This window comes from Chelonoidis abingdonii, chromosome 3 (assembly GCF_003597395.2).
Source record: "Chelonoidis abingdonii isolate Lonesome George chromosome 3, CheloAbing_2.0, whole genome shotgun sequence".
NCBI lineage: Eukaryota > Metazoa > Chordata > Testudines > Testudinidae > Chelonoidis > Chelonoidis abingdonii.
This window is the reverse complement of record NC_133771.1, coordinates 146,270,205-146,283,813: the sequence shown is the minus strand read 5'-3', so window position 1 is coordinate 146,283,813 and position 13,609 is coordinate 146,270,205. Positions and strand designations below refer to the sequence as shown.

Sequence of the window (13,609 nt, the reverse complement as noted above, 5' to 3'; positions counted from 1 at the left end):
CGCAGCCGGGCGCGCAGACAGCCCGCGGGGAGGGGGCGCCTGTGGCCTAGCCAGACCGTCCCTGTCTGGGTGGGGGGGAGGCTGCATCAGCGCCCAGCTCCTCCCCCACAGCCCCAGACACCCCCAAGACTGGTTCCAGCGGCGCCGGCCCAGGGGGGCTCTGACCGGCCGCCGCCCCGAGCCGGGCAGGGGACGCTGTCGCGGGCGGGGGCGGCTTGTCCCGGCACCGCAGGTTACTGTATCGCCGAGGTGATGGCGGGGCGGGGGGAGGTGCACGGGGCTAGTTCCCACGCCGAAACCCCTCCCCCCACGACCCACCCCGTCGCCTTCCTTGGTCCTCCCCCCCCACCTCGCCTGGCAGTGGATTTGAGGTAATTGCAACGTAGAAGTCTGTGTTGTTAGTAGTAAATTTTTTATCAGCTTGGAAGTTGCGCGTGTGCTAAGAATAGAAATGTGGAAGGATGGTCTGTTCGTGGCATTGCATTGCTCAAGCGGTGCTGCTGCTGCTGCTGGCGGCTCTGGCAAGCAAGTAAACAAACCAACCTCCTCCTGCGCATCAGTCCTGCTGGATCAGCCATTATGGTGGCTGTCTTGCACATCCAAAAGTTGATGTTGAAGTGAACTGTTGGTTGTTGGTGCATTGCTCTCGGTTGTGGTTTCAAGGACTTGCATAGAATTATAGGCAGCACGGTTGAGTAAAAAGGTATGACCTAGTAATGTGAGGGTTTATTGTCTGCAGGGTTAGCTATTAGCTTCTGTAAACAAAGTGTAATTTATTCTGACAATACAAACTGCAATGTATATAGGTATATGAAACTTTGGCTATTTGAGGGTTAATTGCTTTTGAATGAAAGTTTTTGGAACACAGACATATCATATATTTAGATTATATTGTCATGAAGTAACTAGTGGTGACAAACAGGGGGTTTATAGAGTGTTTAATTGCTATATGTGAATTGCAATTCTCAGTTTACTTCTGGGCAATAAACAGACATTTTACGTCACTTCTAACAGTATTTTTCTTCCTTTAACCTTAATTAAAATGAGTGGTTTTAAAACAAGACTTCTGTTATCTTAAAATTTAAATGTAAAGCTAAGTGGATGATAAATGGTTTTAACACTTCTGGATAACATAACATTCCTAAATATAATTACTAGTTGATTGGCTATTTGAATTTATTCTGCAAAAATAAATCTTTCTAAGATCTACTTTAGTTAAATGTCTTATGACAAAGACATTTATTGTCAAAGTTCAAATGTAGATATCCCCTAAACTGTTAGCCAGTATTGATATATGATACTGCTTATAGCAGTTTGTTGTTCAGGTACTTGCTTCTGACTTACTGTAACTTTGTTTATAGAGCTGCTTGAATTTAGCAACCATAGTTGGTGCATATTTTGTATATATTAAAAAAACCCTCTTACCTGCCTACAAAAAGTAGCATAAAAATGAACAAGCTAAACTTTTTTTAACAAACCAAGGGCTTTGCTTTTTACTTTGTGTAGCTCCACATGCATTGTATTTTACTTTTGTATGGGCTCCACATACATAACACAGTTTAGGGCAGTCAGGATTGAAGTAAGAAAGTGTGCATACAAAAGAAGAAAGTTGCTTTTGATTTTTTGAAAGTATATTCATTAAGGATATTCTGTTTGTTGGTCGTCTTGTTTTCCTGCTGGGAGTTTTAAATTGACCCCAATATCTTTAATTGGATTGGGCTGTTAATTATAGAATGTGTGTGTGTAAGCTTGTTGGAGGAGACAAACATGGAAATTCAAATAAAAGATTCAAAGGAAAACTTGACAGAGCTAAATGTTTTTCTTTGAGAAGTATGTGTGTATATATATATATTTGGTTAGTCCAAATTCTCTCTCTCTCATGTCAGTGCATAACATTTGCAGATTTTTACACAGACTAGTAATAATCTTTTGTTGTAGGTGGTTTCTTCGCTGGCTCATCTCTGTTTGTTATAACTAGATTGGTATTAATGTTACCTTGAGTAGATTCTACTAACTTTTATATAGCTGTATGGAAAGTTAGTATCTTAGTGTTTTAGTATATACTTTTGTTTTACACAAAACCAAATTAAGAAATCAGGAATGTTTTGTTGCAGTTGTTACATTTTGTCTGTAGGAAGCTGGTAGTCTCTCAGCAGGTTTTGATTTATTTTGTTTGGACTGGAACTATGATACAAACTCTAGTTCTTCCTAGAAAAGTTTTATTGCTTTTGAAACTGAAACAAATTTTATTGTGAAAAGGGACTGTATTAGGATGAACATGAAAATGCCTCTGGAGTTGAACTGTTTATAATTTAAGCTTCTGTGAGCAGGTTTATAAGAAACTATATATTGATTTACAAACGCAATTTCAAACTGAGTGCTTCTGTAGTTGTTACTTTTAAAAAACAAAACAAAATACGCCCCCATCCCCAGACAAATAGTGCCTTCAAAATGCCTAGAAAACGTGTATCAGGAAACAGTTTGCAAAGGGCTCTCTCATTTCTTGGGTACAAGTCTTAATGATTAAAATGGGTAAATAGCTAATAATCCCTCTTGTTCCCAATAAACGTTATAAATAGTTTTTAAGTAACTTTTTAAAATGTTTCATTTTTAGAAGCTATTGTTATGATACCAGTACACTAATGCAATGATTCCAAAATAACTTGGAAACCTTGTTTACTTTGTGCCATGATTAACGTAACAAAAATATCGGTTGCTTTAATCCAGTTTGACTGTTCCCATCCGTGATACAAATCCAAAGTACACAGTTAAAGTATAGTTCTGTTTTGCAATACAGAAGAGACCTAACATCTCTTGCAATCATCCAAGGCTTCTAAAAACTATTACTAAACTTAAAACCAAAACAAAGCAGCTCACTAAAAACGTGGGACAATGGAAACATCCTGTAACTGTGTTGGAAGAGAACTGTGTTGTAACAAAGTCTTGAAACATATTTCCGTTTCTAGTATAGATAGATTCTAAATTAGCTGATATTCTGTGAAAGTGTAATGAATGATACTGCAGTTGCACTTTTGAGGATGTTAGTGTAAGCATGTTAGTGTGTATTAAAACTCAGGATTAGTTTTTCCTCAGACTAAATTAAACATTCTATCTAAAACAATTGGGTTTTTGGTTTTTGTTATAAGACGACTTGTAAAGGGAAGTAATAGAACATGTAGAGATTCCTAAAATGATTGAGCAGTCTTAAATATTAAAATTTCATATAGTTAAAATCTCCATGTGAAATATACATACCCTTCATTGTTTTAGATATTCCATTATGTTTTATTTTGGAACATTCCTGGCTTAATTTTGTTTACTGTTTACAATTCTTTTAAAATGTTTGGATTACTTTTTGTTATCACTGGAGAATGTGTTAATTCATGGAGAGTATGTATTTTAAATAAAAAAAGGGATTTATGTTGTTCAGCTAATCTCACTAATTATGAAGTGTGTTTAACAAAACTTTTGTCTCAACTAACACATTTTCCTTTTGATCTGTACTAAAAACATTCACAGCATCACAAGTTTTCATTGATAAAGTTTTGATATCAGTCACTTCTTTTGTAACAGATTGATGTGATACATGAAGATTGGGACTGCACTTAAAGTAATAGGCAAAAAGATAAGTTAGGTGGGGGGGAAGTTGTTTTAGGTGTCAAAATCTAATGAAAGCAAGAAAACAGAAAACTGCAGGCAGAATGTTATAACTTCTTATACTGTGGAAACCTCCTTTAAGTGCTGGCTTACTGCATTCTGTGGAACAGTTTTAAGGAGGTGACTAAAGGAATCTGTTTATTCTGAAGAGAAAGTGTATGAGAGTAGTTTAAACTTGAGCAAACCCTAAATATATAACAGAAAAGAAAACAAAAATACTACATAATTATGACAGCATACTGACTCAGCATGACAGCCTGATTTCATGGACCTCATAGACTCAATTTTGGTATTTTCACTATAGTTGAATTTTTGAGGTATGGAAATGGATTTCAAGCAGGTGTGTTGAGCAAATTCATCAGTCCTTGTAGTTAATAATTAGTAGGTGCACTACAAAGCTGAGGAGAAGTTAAAAATCTTAAGAATAGTTGGATATTGTTAAAAAGAAATTAGAGTGAGAAAAGAGTATACCAGATTCCAGTGACGGATTTAGAGTTAGTGGGGCCCTGTGCTCAGCTTCACTTTGGGGGGGCCCCTCAAGACCCAGCCAAGAAAAAGAATATTGTTTCTTATCTCCCTTATCCCTGTACTACATTCTTTTATTCTTCATCCTCTGCCTATATTATAAGTAATAGGAAGTAAATGAAAATAAAGTGAGGGATCTTGATTGTTTTTGTAGTCAACTTTTTTTTTTCACAGAACATGTGAAAATTGCTAAGGGTCTCGGCAGACCACTTAATGATCTTTCCAAATGTTGTTTGTGCCGTTAGCAAACTATTGTAAAGTGCTTTAGATAAGAGTGCTTTATTAAAAAAAAAAAAAAAAAAAAGTTGAGGTGTGGGTTCTGGCCATGAGTTCGGGTGTGGGAAGGGCTCAGGGCTGGGGCAGGGGGTTGGGGTGTCAAGCGCTTACCTGGGGCAGCTTCTGTTTGGTGCGAGGGGTGCAGGTGGGGGTGGGAAAGTGCAGGAGCTCCCGTTTGGTGCTCAGGGCTGGGGTGGAGATTGGGGGGTGCAGGAGTGAGGGCTGGGGACATGGGCCGGATGTGTGTGTGTGTGGGTTGGAGGTGGGGGATACTGCACGGGGGAGATCGAGGCTGAGGCAGTCCCAGTTGCAGCCGCTGGGTTACCTTACCTGGCTGGCTGGTGGATGCGTCCTTGCCGCTGCCAAAGGGAGCTGTGGTGGCGGCGGCAGCATGTGAGAACTGAGATCCCCTGGCCTGCCACTCCCTTCCCTTGGCTTTTTTCCAGGGGGCTGCCAGCAGCAGTGCACGCCAGGGACTTCACCTGCTCTGCCTGGTGTCCAGAGGAGCAGGGCAGCAGGACAGGCACAGACGGACGTCCCACCAGGGGAGCACGCATGCACGGCTTCCCTATAGCATGCCCCCAGCCTTCCCCTTGCCTGCCTGCTGTGGCACACAGGGCTGCCAGCGCCAGCCTGCATCAGGAGTCCTGGGACTCACCAGCCTGACTCACCGGCTGGGAAAATGCGCTGCACACTACGCCTCCAGCACACTCTTACACGGCTCCCTCCCTGCTCTTCTCCACATTTTCTGCCCCCACAGCGGCCCCTTCCCCCCCCACAGGGGGTGCTGGATGGTGCTTGGCTGGGGGCCCCATGCCAGGGCACTGTGTGTTTCATTGTAAATCTGCCTCTGCTAGTTTGAGCACTTAAGATACTCAAAATTTGTATAGGCTCAATTTCTTTTCAATTTCTTAGTATCATTAACACACTTTTCTGTTTAGAATAGATAGTTGTTCATTTTATTTATGTAAAGTCCCCCTTATTTATTTTTCATGTATCCCCTTTTATTTTAATGATCAGGTACTGATCTTCAGGGGCGTGCTCAGGGATTTATATTTTGTCACTTTTGAGAAGGCACATTAAACAAACACATTATAGACATTAAACCATATCAACACACTCACATAGATCATATGCAAATAAATAACAGTATATTCACCCTTTCAACAAAATGTACCTTTAATCCACCTTGGATACAAGCTCCTTAACATTATCGGGGGGGAACGTCTGCAAATCAAATAGACACACGTACATCCATAACCACACATTATGGGGATATGTGTATAACCTCACTGAGTTTGCACACTACATGTTAGAAGGAAATACCATAGTAGAAAAAGGTGGGGGGGGGTGGGTTTCAGAGAGCTTCTCCAGGGCCCAGGCGGGGGGGGTCCAGAACTCCTCTCACCCTGGGGCTGCAACAGGGAAAGTGAGCTCCACCTGCACCAGGGCCCCAGTAGGGGACGCAGAGCTTCTCTGGCCCTGGGACTGTTGGGGGAGGAGGAGAGCAAACTCCTTCAGTTCCTGGTCCCCAGCGAGGGTCACAGAACTCTTCCTGCTCCTGGGCTGCGGTGGGGAGAGAGAGTGAGCTCTTCTCTCCCAGGGCTGGCGAAGGTCTGCGCTCCCTGCTGCAGCCCCAAGGCCATAGGTGTTCTTGGGTCCCCTACTGATCATAGAGGAGGCCTGTGCCACTGCTTCTTCCCAACCCTTGCGCATGCACCTGTTCAAGGTTAGAAACTATGGTTGAAAACAAGTAGTAACAGTCCTATGTTTTTTGAGTTGGTGACCATAGTAACTAGATTTACAGAGCAGTATGGGAATTTGAAAACTTACACACTCAATATGCAGCAGCAGTCAAAAAAGCAAACAGAATGTTGGGAATCATTAAGAAAGGGATAAATAATAAAAGAGAGAATATCATATTGCCTCTACATAAATCCATGGTACGCTCACATCTTGAATGCTGCATGCAGCTGTGGTCTCCCCATCTCAAAAACATATATTGGAATTGGAAAGGGTTCAGAAAAGGGCAACAAAAATGATTAGGGGTATGGAATGCTTTCCATATGAGGAGAACTTAATAAGACTGGGACTTTTCATGTTGGAAAAGAGACACTGAGGGTATGGCTATACTTGCAGCCATACAGCGCTGCTGCGGGAGCGCTCCCACAGCAGCGCTTTGAAGTGCGAGTGTGGGCGCGGCACCAGCGCTGGGAGAGAGGTCTCCCAGCGCAACAGGTACTCCACCTCCCCGTGGGGATTAGTTTACAGTGGTGGGAGCCGTGCTCACACTGGCGCTTTGCAGTGCTGTAACTTGCTGCGCTCGGGTGTGTTTTTTCACACCCCTGAGCGAGAAAGTTGCAGCTCTGTAAAGTGCCAGTGTAGTCAAGGCCTCAGTGGGGATATGATTGAGGTGTATAAAAGCATGACTAGTATAGAGAAAGTAAATAAGGAAGTGCTATTTACTCCTCATAACACAAGAACTAGGGGCCACCAAATGAAATTAATAGGCAGTAGGTTTAAAACAAACAAAAGGAGGTATTTACACAACGCACAGTCAACTGCGGAATTCTTTGCCAGCCGATATTGTGAAGGCCAAGACTATAGCAGGGTTCAAAAAAGAGCTAGATAAGTTCATGGAAAGTAGGTCTATCAATTGCTATTAGGTTGGGCAGGGATGGTGTCCTTATCCTCTGTTTACCAGAAGCTGGGAATGAGCGACGGGATGGATCGCTTGATTATTACCTGTTCTGTTCATTCCCTTTGGGGCACCTGGCATTGGCCACTGTCAGAAGACAGGATACTGGGTTAGATGGACCTTTGGTCTGACCCAGCATGGCTGTTCTTATGTACTGAGGCCCCAGTCCTGTAGGCCCATGTATCAGCATAATTTTACACACTTTATATATTTTAACTTTAATTGGACTATGTACTCATGTAGGTGAAGTTACTTGTATGTGCCATTATTTGTAGCACTGAGGCAAACCGCCTGATCCAGGTCCACTGAAATCAATGAAGGTCTTTCCATTAACTTCGGTTGGTGTTGAATGTTTAATGAATAAGAGTGCCAAATTTCCTTTCAGAGGTAGTTTAATACCATAACTCAGTATTCCTCAAACTGAAAGTCTTAATTTCTGAACACTATAGACTATCAATTTTTGAGAAGGCAGAGTTTCACTTTACCAACAAGCAAAATGTCTATTGAATTCTAATTCTTTTTTCTTTGAAAAGTATAATTTTTTAATATAATTTTTTGGTTTTTGAGGGGAAAAATTGGATGTTAAAGTATGAATATTAGAATGAGTTGATGGTTAAATGTTGGACAAATTTAAAATCTGTAAACAAAAGTATAACCAAAATTAAGACAAATGCCATTAAAAAGCAGTTAATTAATAGAGTATAAGGACATCAATAGATCTAAAGGCCAGAAGAGACCCTGATGATCATTTAAATCTGACCTCTTGTGGAACACAAGCCAAAGATCCTTACCCTCAAGCTCCTAACTTATTTGAGCTCTAGCATACTTTTTAGAAAGATATACAGTGTTGATTTAGAGACTTTCAAGTGATTAGAGAATCCACCAAATCCTTGGGAAATATCCCAGTTGAGTGTAGCTCTTTAAAAGGATCCCCGATTTTTGAAGAAGTGTATAATAAATAGGATCTATTAGATGAATTTAGCTGAGAAGTTAGAGCATGGTTCAATGTTACCAAATTAAAGTTCTGGCAATTTTTGGATGCTGTGAGGGATGGGACCTCTATGTTAGTATACAACTCTGGAAATATAACTTAAAGTGTCATTGCCCCATATCCCCAAAATTAATAAATACAACTTTGAAAATGCAGAATGTAATCTCTTGGTGAAAGTTTTATTGTACTTCTCAGTCTGAAATAAAGTATTTTGAAAAAAAATTAAATTTGATCTGAGTATTTTCCTGTACTTAATTTTGTTATTTATAATGGCTCACACACCCTTGGATTTTACTTTTTAATCTGTATAGTGGCAACAGGGTAGTAGGTTCTTTATGTCTGGTTAGATAATCAAGTTCCAGAAAAGTAAAATGCACATATATGAACTTTCGTATGAGAGTTTAGTTGGATTACACACCCACACACACGTTTACATATGCGTGTGTGCAGGATCAGAGCCTAAGTAGACAGCATACAAGCAGAGGGCTTGAGAGAAGAGAAGGGTGAAGCGCAATGGTGAGGTCAAGTGTGCTTCTTGTGTGCTTGATAACTTATTAAAATCCAGATTAATGGGAATTTCTGGATGCATTTAAAATCAGTCCCCTTAAGTACCTAAATATGGATTTAGATTCCTGATTTTAGGCATCCAATCTTGAAAATGCTAAATCTTTGCCTTAAAATTTATTTTGCTTTGCTATTATGAATTGTTACTAGGCCTTTTTTAAAACAAAACTTTATCTGTAATAAAAATTACAAATTGGTGTTCCAATTTTAATTTATAATAGGCTAACTATATTACATGCAATTTAAAATTCTCAGTAGAGAATGCTGAGCATTGTTCTGATCCTTATCGCTAGTAAAATGAATGAAATGACTCACTTTATTTAAATAAACCTAATACCACTACTAGGTTTAATCTCCTGGTGCCTTTTCTTCTTTGACATCTAGTTTTAAATGTTGTTAATTTAAGGATATTTGTTTAGTTTCAGTTAAAAAGAGAAACTACTTAATGTTTTCCCTCTGTTGCATTTCCAAGACTCTGTTTTATTTTGTATTTTTTTTGGTAAACTGGCAGTTTAAAATTTAAAATAGTATTTGTCAATAAATGTTTGACATTGTATTGAGAGGGGGAATAACTTGAAAAAATGGAGGCATGTTAAAGCTATTTCACCTGGGAAAAGAGAAGGTAAAAGAGACATTCTTAAGATTCTTAAAAGCTGGTAGAAGGATCCACTAATTTTTAAAGATTTCCATGTCTTCATGTATGTAATGAGTTTTTTGTTTCTTTGGTAAATAAGAACAGAGTTGGTCAGTTAAAATTACTTTAGCTATAGCCCTGTGTGTTAATCAGTCAGTAGGAACAACTTGTTTTTTCCATTATTAATATGGACCAGAAATGCAGATTTATAGTTACCAGTAAAATTTTTTCAAACAAAATCTAAATAAAAAAGAGCATTCATGTAGAGTATATTTTGCTAATATTACATTTACATATTTTCTTAATTGCCGCATTCTTGAAGCGTTTCTTAGTTTATTTTTGAAAATAAATTTAATGACGCTAGAATTATTTTTTGTTAATGCGAGACATGCATCATACATGTGGGTACATTTGGAGCAATCCGGGAATCACAATAACCCATTTATCTTTCTCAGTGTACCTCTTTCCCCAGCATAAGAGGGAGACACTGCTGTCTTTCCATGCACCACATAGCTTCAAGTAAATCCTTTTTTTAACCACGAGATAAAGCTTTTAAAAAATAGATTAATACCAATATTCTGAAATATTTTATGACTTTTGCTGCAAATTTTAAATGAAAATAAAAATATGTATGATGCTTATTACAAAAGAGTATAAATTTGTTAGGTTAATTTTATAAACTACAGAGGATAGAAGACTAATGGGAAGGAATTTAAAGATTAATTTAAGTGTCTTAAGTTACACATACTAAAAGATCGGTATTTTACAGTGATATGTGCTAGCTTATATTACTCATATTACCTTTGTCCTGTGTAATCAATTTTTTATTTGCTTCAGAAATGAATTAATCGGTAATACCCCTCTTCCTGGTCCCTTTTGTTGAGTAATGGTGGTGTTTAAACCATTTAACCTCATGGGGACTGTACAGATCACAATGAAAGATGTAATCTATTCTGCAAATGTTTAGTTACAAGCAAAGTTCTAGATTACTTTTACTTTTTTTTTTTTTTTTTTAAAGATCTTATCCACTCAGTTCTATGCTTTAATATAAAAATATATGGAGGTATACCTGTCTCGTAGAACTGGAAGGGACCTCTAAAGGACATTGAGTCCAGCCCCTGTCTTCACTAGCAGGACCAAGTACTGATTTTGCTCCAGATACCTAAGTGGGCCCCTCAAGGATTGAACTCACTCACAGGCCTGAGTTTAGCAGGCCAATGCTCAAACCAGTGAGCTGTCCCTCCCCCCAAACAACTTGTGGAACGGGTGGTGGTGCCCTTCTTCCCCATCTCTTATGAGATGTAGCCTGGGTGGGAGACCCAGGTTCAAATTTACCCTGTACAAATAATCATTGGAGTAGGGGCTCGAACTTGGTTCCTCCATCTCCCAGGTAAGTGCCTTACCCAGTGGGCTATTGGCTGTTCTGTCCAAGTGAGGGCAGGACAGAGCCTTGCATCTGATTCCTTAGAGCAGTGGTCTCCAAAGTGGGATGTGTATGGGGGTGCGCAAGAGGATCCTTCGGGGTGCACAACAGAAGGAACAGCACTGGAGCAGCACTGCTTTTTTCACCCCCTCCCTTGACAGTTTGGCTGGGAAAAGGGGGTGCATGCTCAAAATTTTTTTACTGATGGAGTGCACGATCAAAAAAGTTTGGAGACCACTGCCTGAGAGCACTTGTATTGTATCATTTCAGTCGCTTTCATAAGACATGTATACTAAATTAAATAGCTACATCCTGTGCCACCATGTACCCTGCATCATGGCCTTTCTTGTCCTAGCTAATTAAGATGGACAACATCTCTAGTTGTTTTGATTAGAATTCTAAATGATAGTGGACGCATGCAACTTATAATTAAATATTTTTTAATATGAAGAAGATATAGGTATGGACCTTTGTCTGGTTTTGGTATCTCTCTCATTCTGGGTTAGTTGAATGATAGAAGAATTTGGAGATTTTGAGGGCATCATTAAACTCATATAAACAAGGCAATTATTACAGGGCCACATTCATTACAATAGCGAGGCTGCCTGGCTCTGGAGCCTTAGTTCCTTTCCTATTTGTCTCCATTTCTATAGGAGGTACCATCACCTTTCTAGATTTGCAGGGTTTTGCTGCTATACTTTAGTTACTATAGAGTTTGAATTGAAAAAAAAAATTGTTCATAATTATTTGAGCTTAGTAACTGATGATTTCTTTAATTTTTAATGACATTGAATACTTATTTATGAGCACATTAAACAGTATTTTTTAAAATGTATTCCCCAAATCACATGTAATATTTGAGCATTTTGTGGTGCCAATTAAGATTTTACAGATGTGTTAGATTTTTTTCATGTTTTTTTCTCTTAATGATATAACTGCAGGCCAGAGTTAAGGTTGTCTAAGTTGCTTAATGGTTCATTTCTTACCTTAACATGTTAGGATTTCTTTTAATTGTAAGCTAAGCTCTGAATTTCGTGGATTTGTATTACTTGGTTTTGGAATAATCAGTACATCTTTATATTATTTTTTACACTGGTATTACTTATAAGTGTTCTCAACCTTAACTCAATATTAGCATAGTTTTCGTGTGTGAATTTTTTTAGTTTTAAAAAATAATTAAAAAGATCATGTACAAACACTAAACTAGAAACTCCATGCTACAATGCAATATTTCTAAAGATGGGAAAATATGTAGTATAAACCTTAAATAAAAAAAAAAAAAAAGACTAAAGGTTTTTAAGCCTTTAAACAACAAAATAACCAGAGCAGTCAGATCATAGCAGCCGGATTAGCTGGCTTTACAGATATTTTGCATCATCAGAGAAGAACAGCGCAACGGAAGCGTACTGCTGAATCTAATCTTTAGTTTGCAATTGTCTTACTGGTTTAGAGGGCTGTGTTAGATTAGTGCTATGTGAAGGGAAAGTAGGGGAACTCAATATCTCTATGTTTTGAGAGCGCTTCCTATACTTCTGCCTCAGTTCCCCCCAGCAGCATAGTCTCAATGTGCGTTGGTGCTGAGGCCACAGCTAGCATGGAGCCACTGGTGAGCTCCCAGGTGCACTATTGTGTCCAGATTTGGGCACCACATTTTAACAAATATGAGGCAAATTGGAGAGAGTCCAGAAGAGAGCAACACAAATGATAAAATATTTAGAAAACCTGACTCCTGAAGAAACCCAGTATTTTAAAAATCTGTGTTTAGTCTTGAGAAAAGAAGATCGAAGGGGAGACCTGATAAGTCTCCAGATACATTGATCACTATCTTGTTGATAAGTCATTCTCCGTGTTCACTGAAGATAGGACAAGAAGTAATTGGTTTAATCTGAAGTAAGGGAGATTTAGGTTGGATATTGAGAAGAACTTTCCAACTAACAGGGTAGTTAAGTGGTGGAATAGGAATTCCACCACTTTGCCTTTGTAACCTATCAGTGGAGGTTCTTAACAACAGATTAGACACCTGTCAGGGATGGTCTAGAGCAGGGGTCCCCAATGCGGTGCTTGTGGGCACCATGGCACCCACCAGGGCATCCATATGCACCCGCCTACTGGCTGCCGGACAAGCAGCCGCCGAAATGCCATTGAGAAGTGGCAACGTCAAGAAGCGCTACTGCCAAAATCCTGCTGACGTTCGGCGGCATTTCGGCAGTGACGCCTCTTGATGACGCTCCTTCACAGTGGCATTTTGCCGGTGATGCCTCTTGATGTTACCGCGTCATGGCGGCATTTTGGCAGCTGCTTGTCCGGTGGCCACGGTCCTTGGCAGCTAGTCATCCGGTGCCCGCTCCACGGAAAAGGTTGGGGACCACTGATCTAGAGATACTTGGTCCTGCCTCGGCATGGGGGGATGGGCTGGTTGACCTTTCAAGATCCCTTCTAGGCCTACATTTCTATGATTAATCTTCCAGCAAGCTTCTTGGCCAACTCTGTAAAAACTCTTGGATGCATGTTATCCTGACCTGCTTATTTCTGCTGTTTGACCTTCTCCTGAGTTGCTATTGGAATAGAAAATGTTTTTCATCATCGGATATAATTAAGTCATCTTTCCCCCCCTCAAATACAGAACAGAAATATTTATTGAACACTTGCATCTCTTCCGTATTAGTATTGACAGTTCTACCATTTTCACTTAGTAATGGATCAGTATCTGTGTTAGGATCCTTTTTGTGCCTATTATACATTTTAAAAAAATCTCATAACCAAAACTTCTTATTGTCCTAATCTCTGTTGGCCATAGATTGTTTCTCTTATCAATTTTGTACAATTCCTGGCTTCATTCTC

The 13,609-nt window shown here is 39.5% G+C and overlaps 1 protein-coding gene across 1 annotated transcript in view; it reads left to right on the top strand.

Moving 5' to 3' along the window:
• Nucleotides 1–322: 322 nt before the first annotated feature.
• The window catches only part of AKT3 (AKT serine/threonine kinase 3), a 297,009-nt gene continuing 283,722 nt past the window's right edge, over nt 323–13,609 (top strand). Inside the window, exon 1 of the mRNA XM_032801103.2 lies at nt 323–371. The gene's annotated coding sequence lies outside the window, so the exon portion shown is untranslated. The remainder of the gene's footprint in view (nt 372–13,609) is intronic.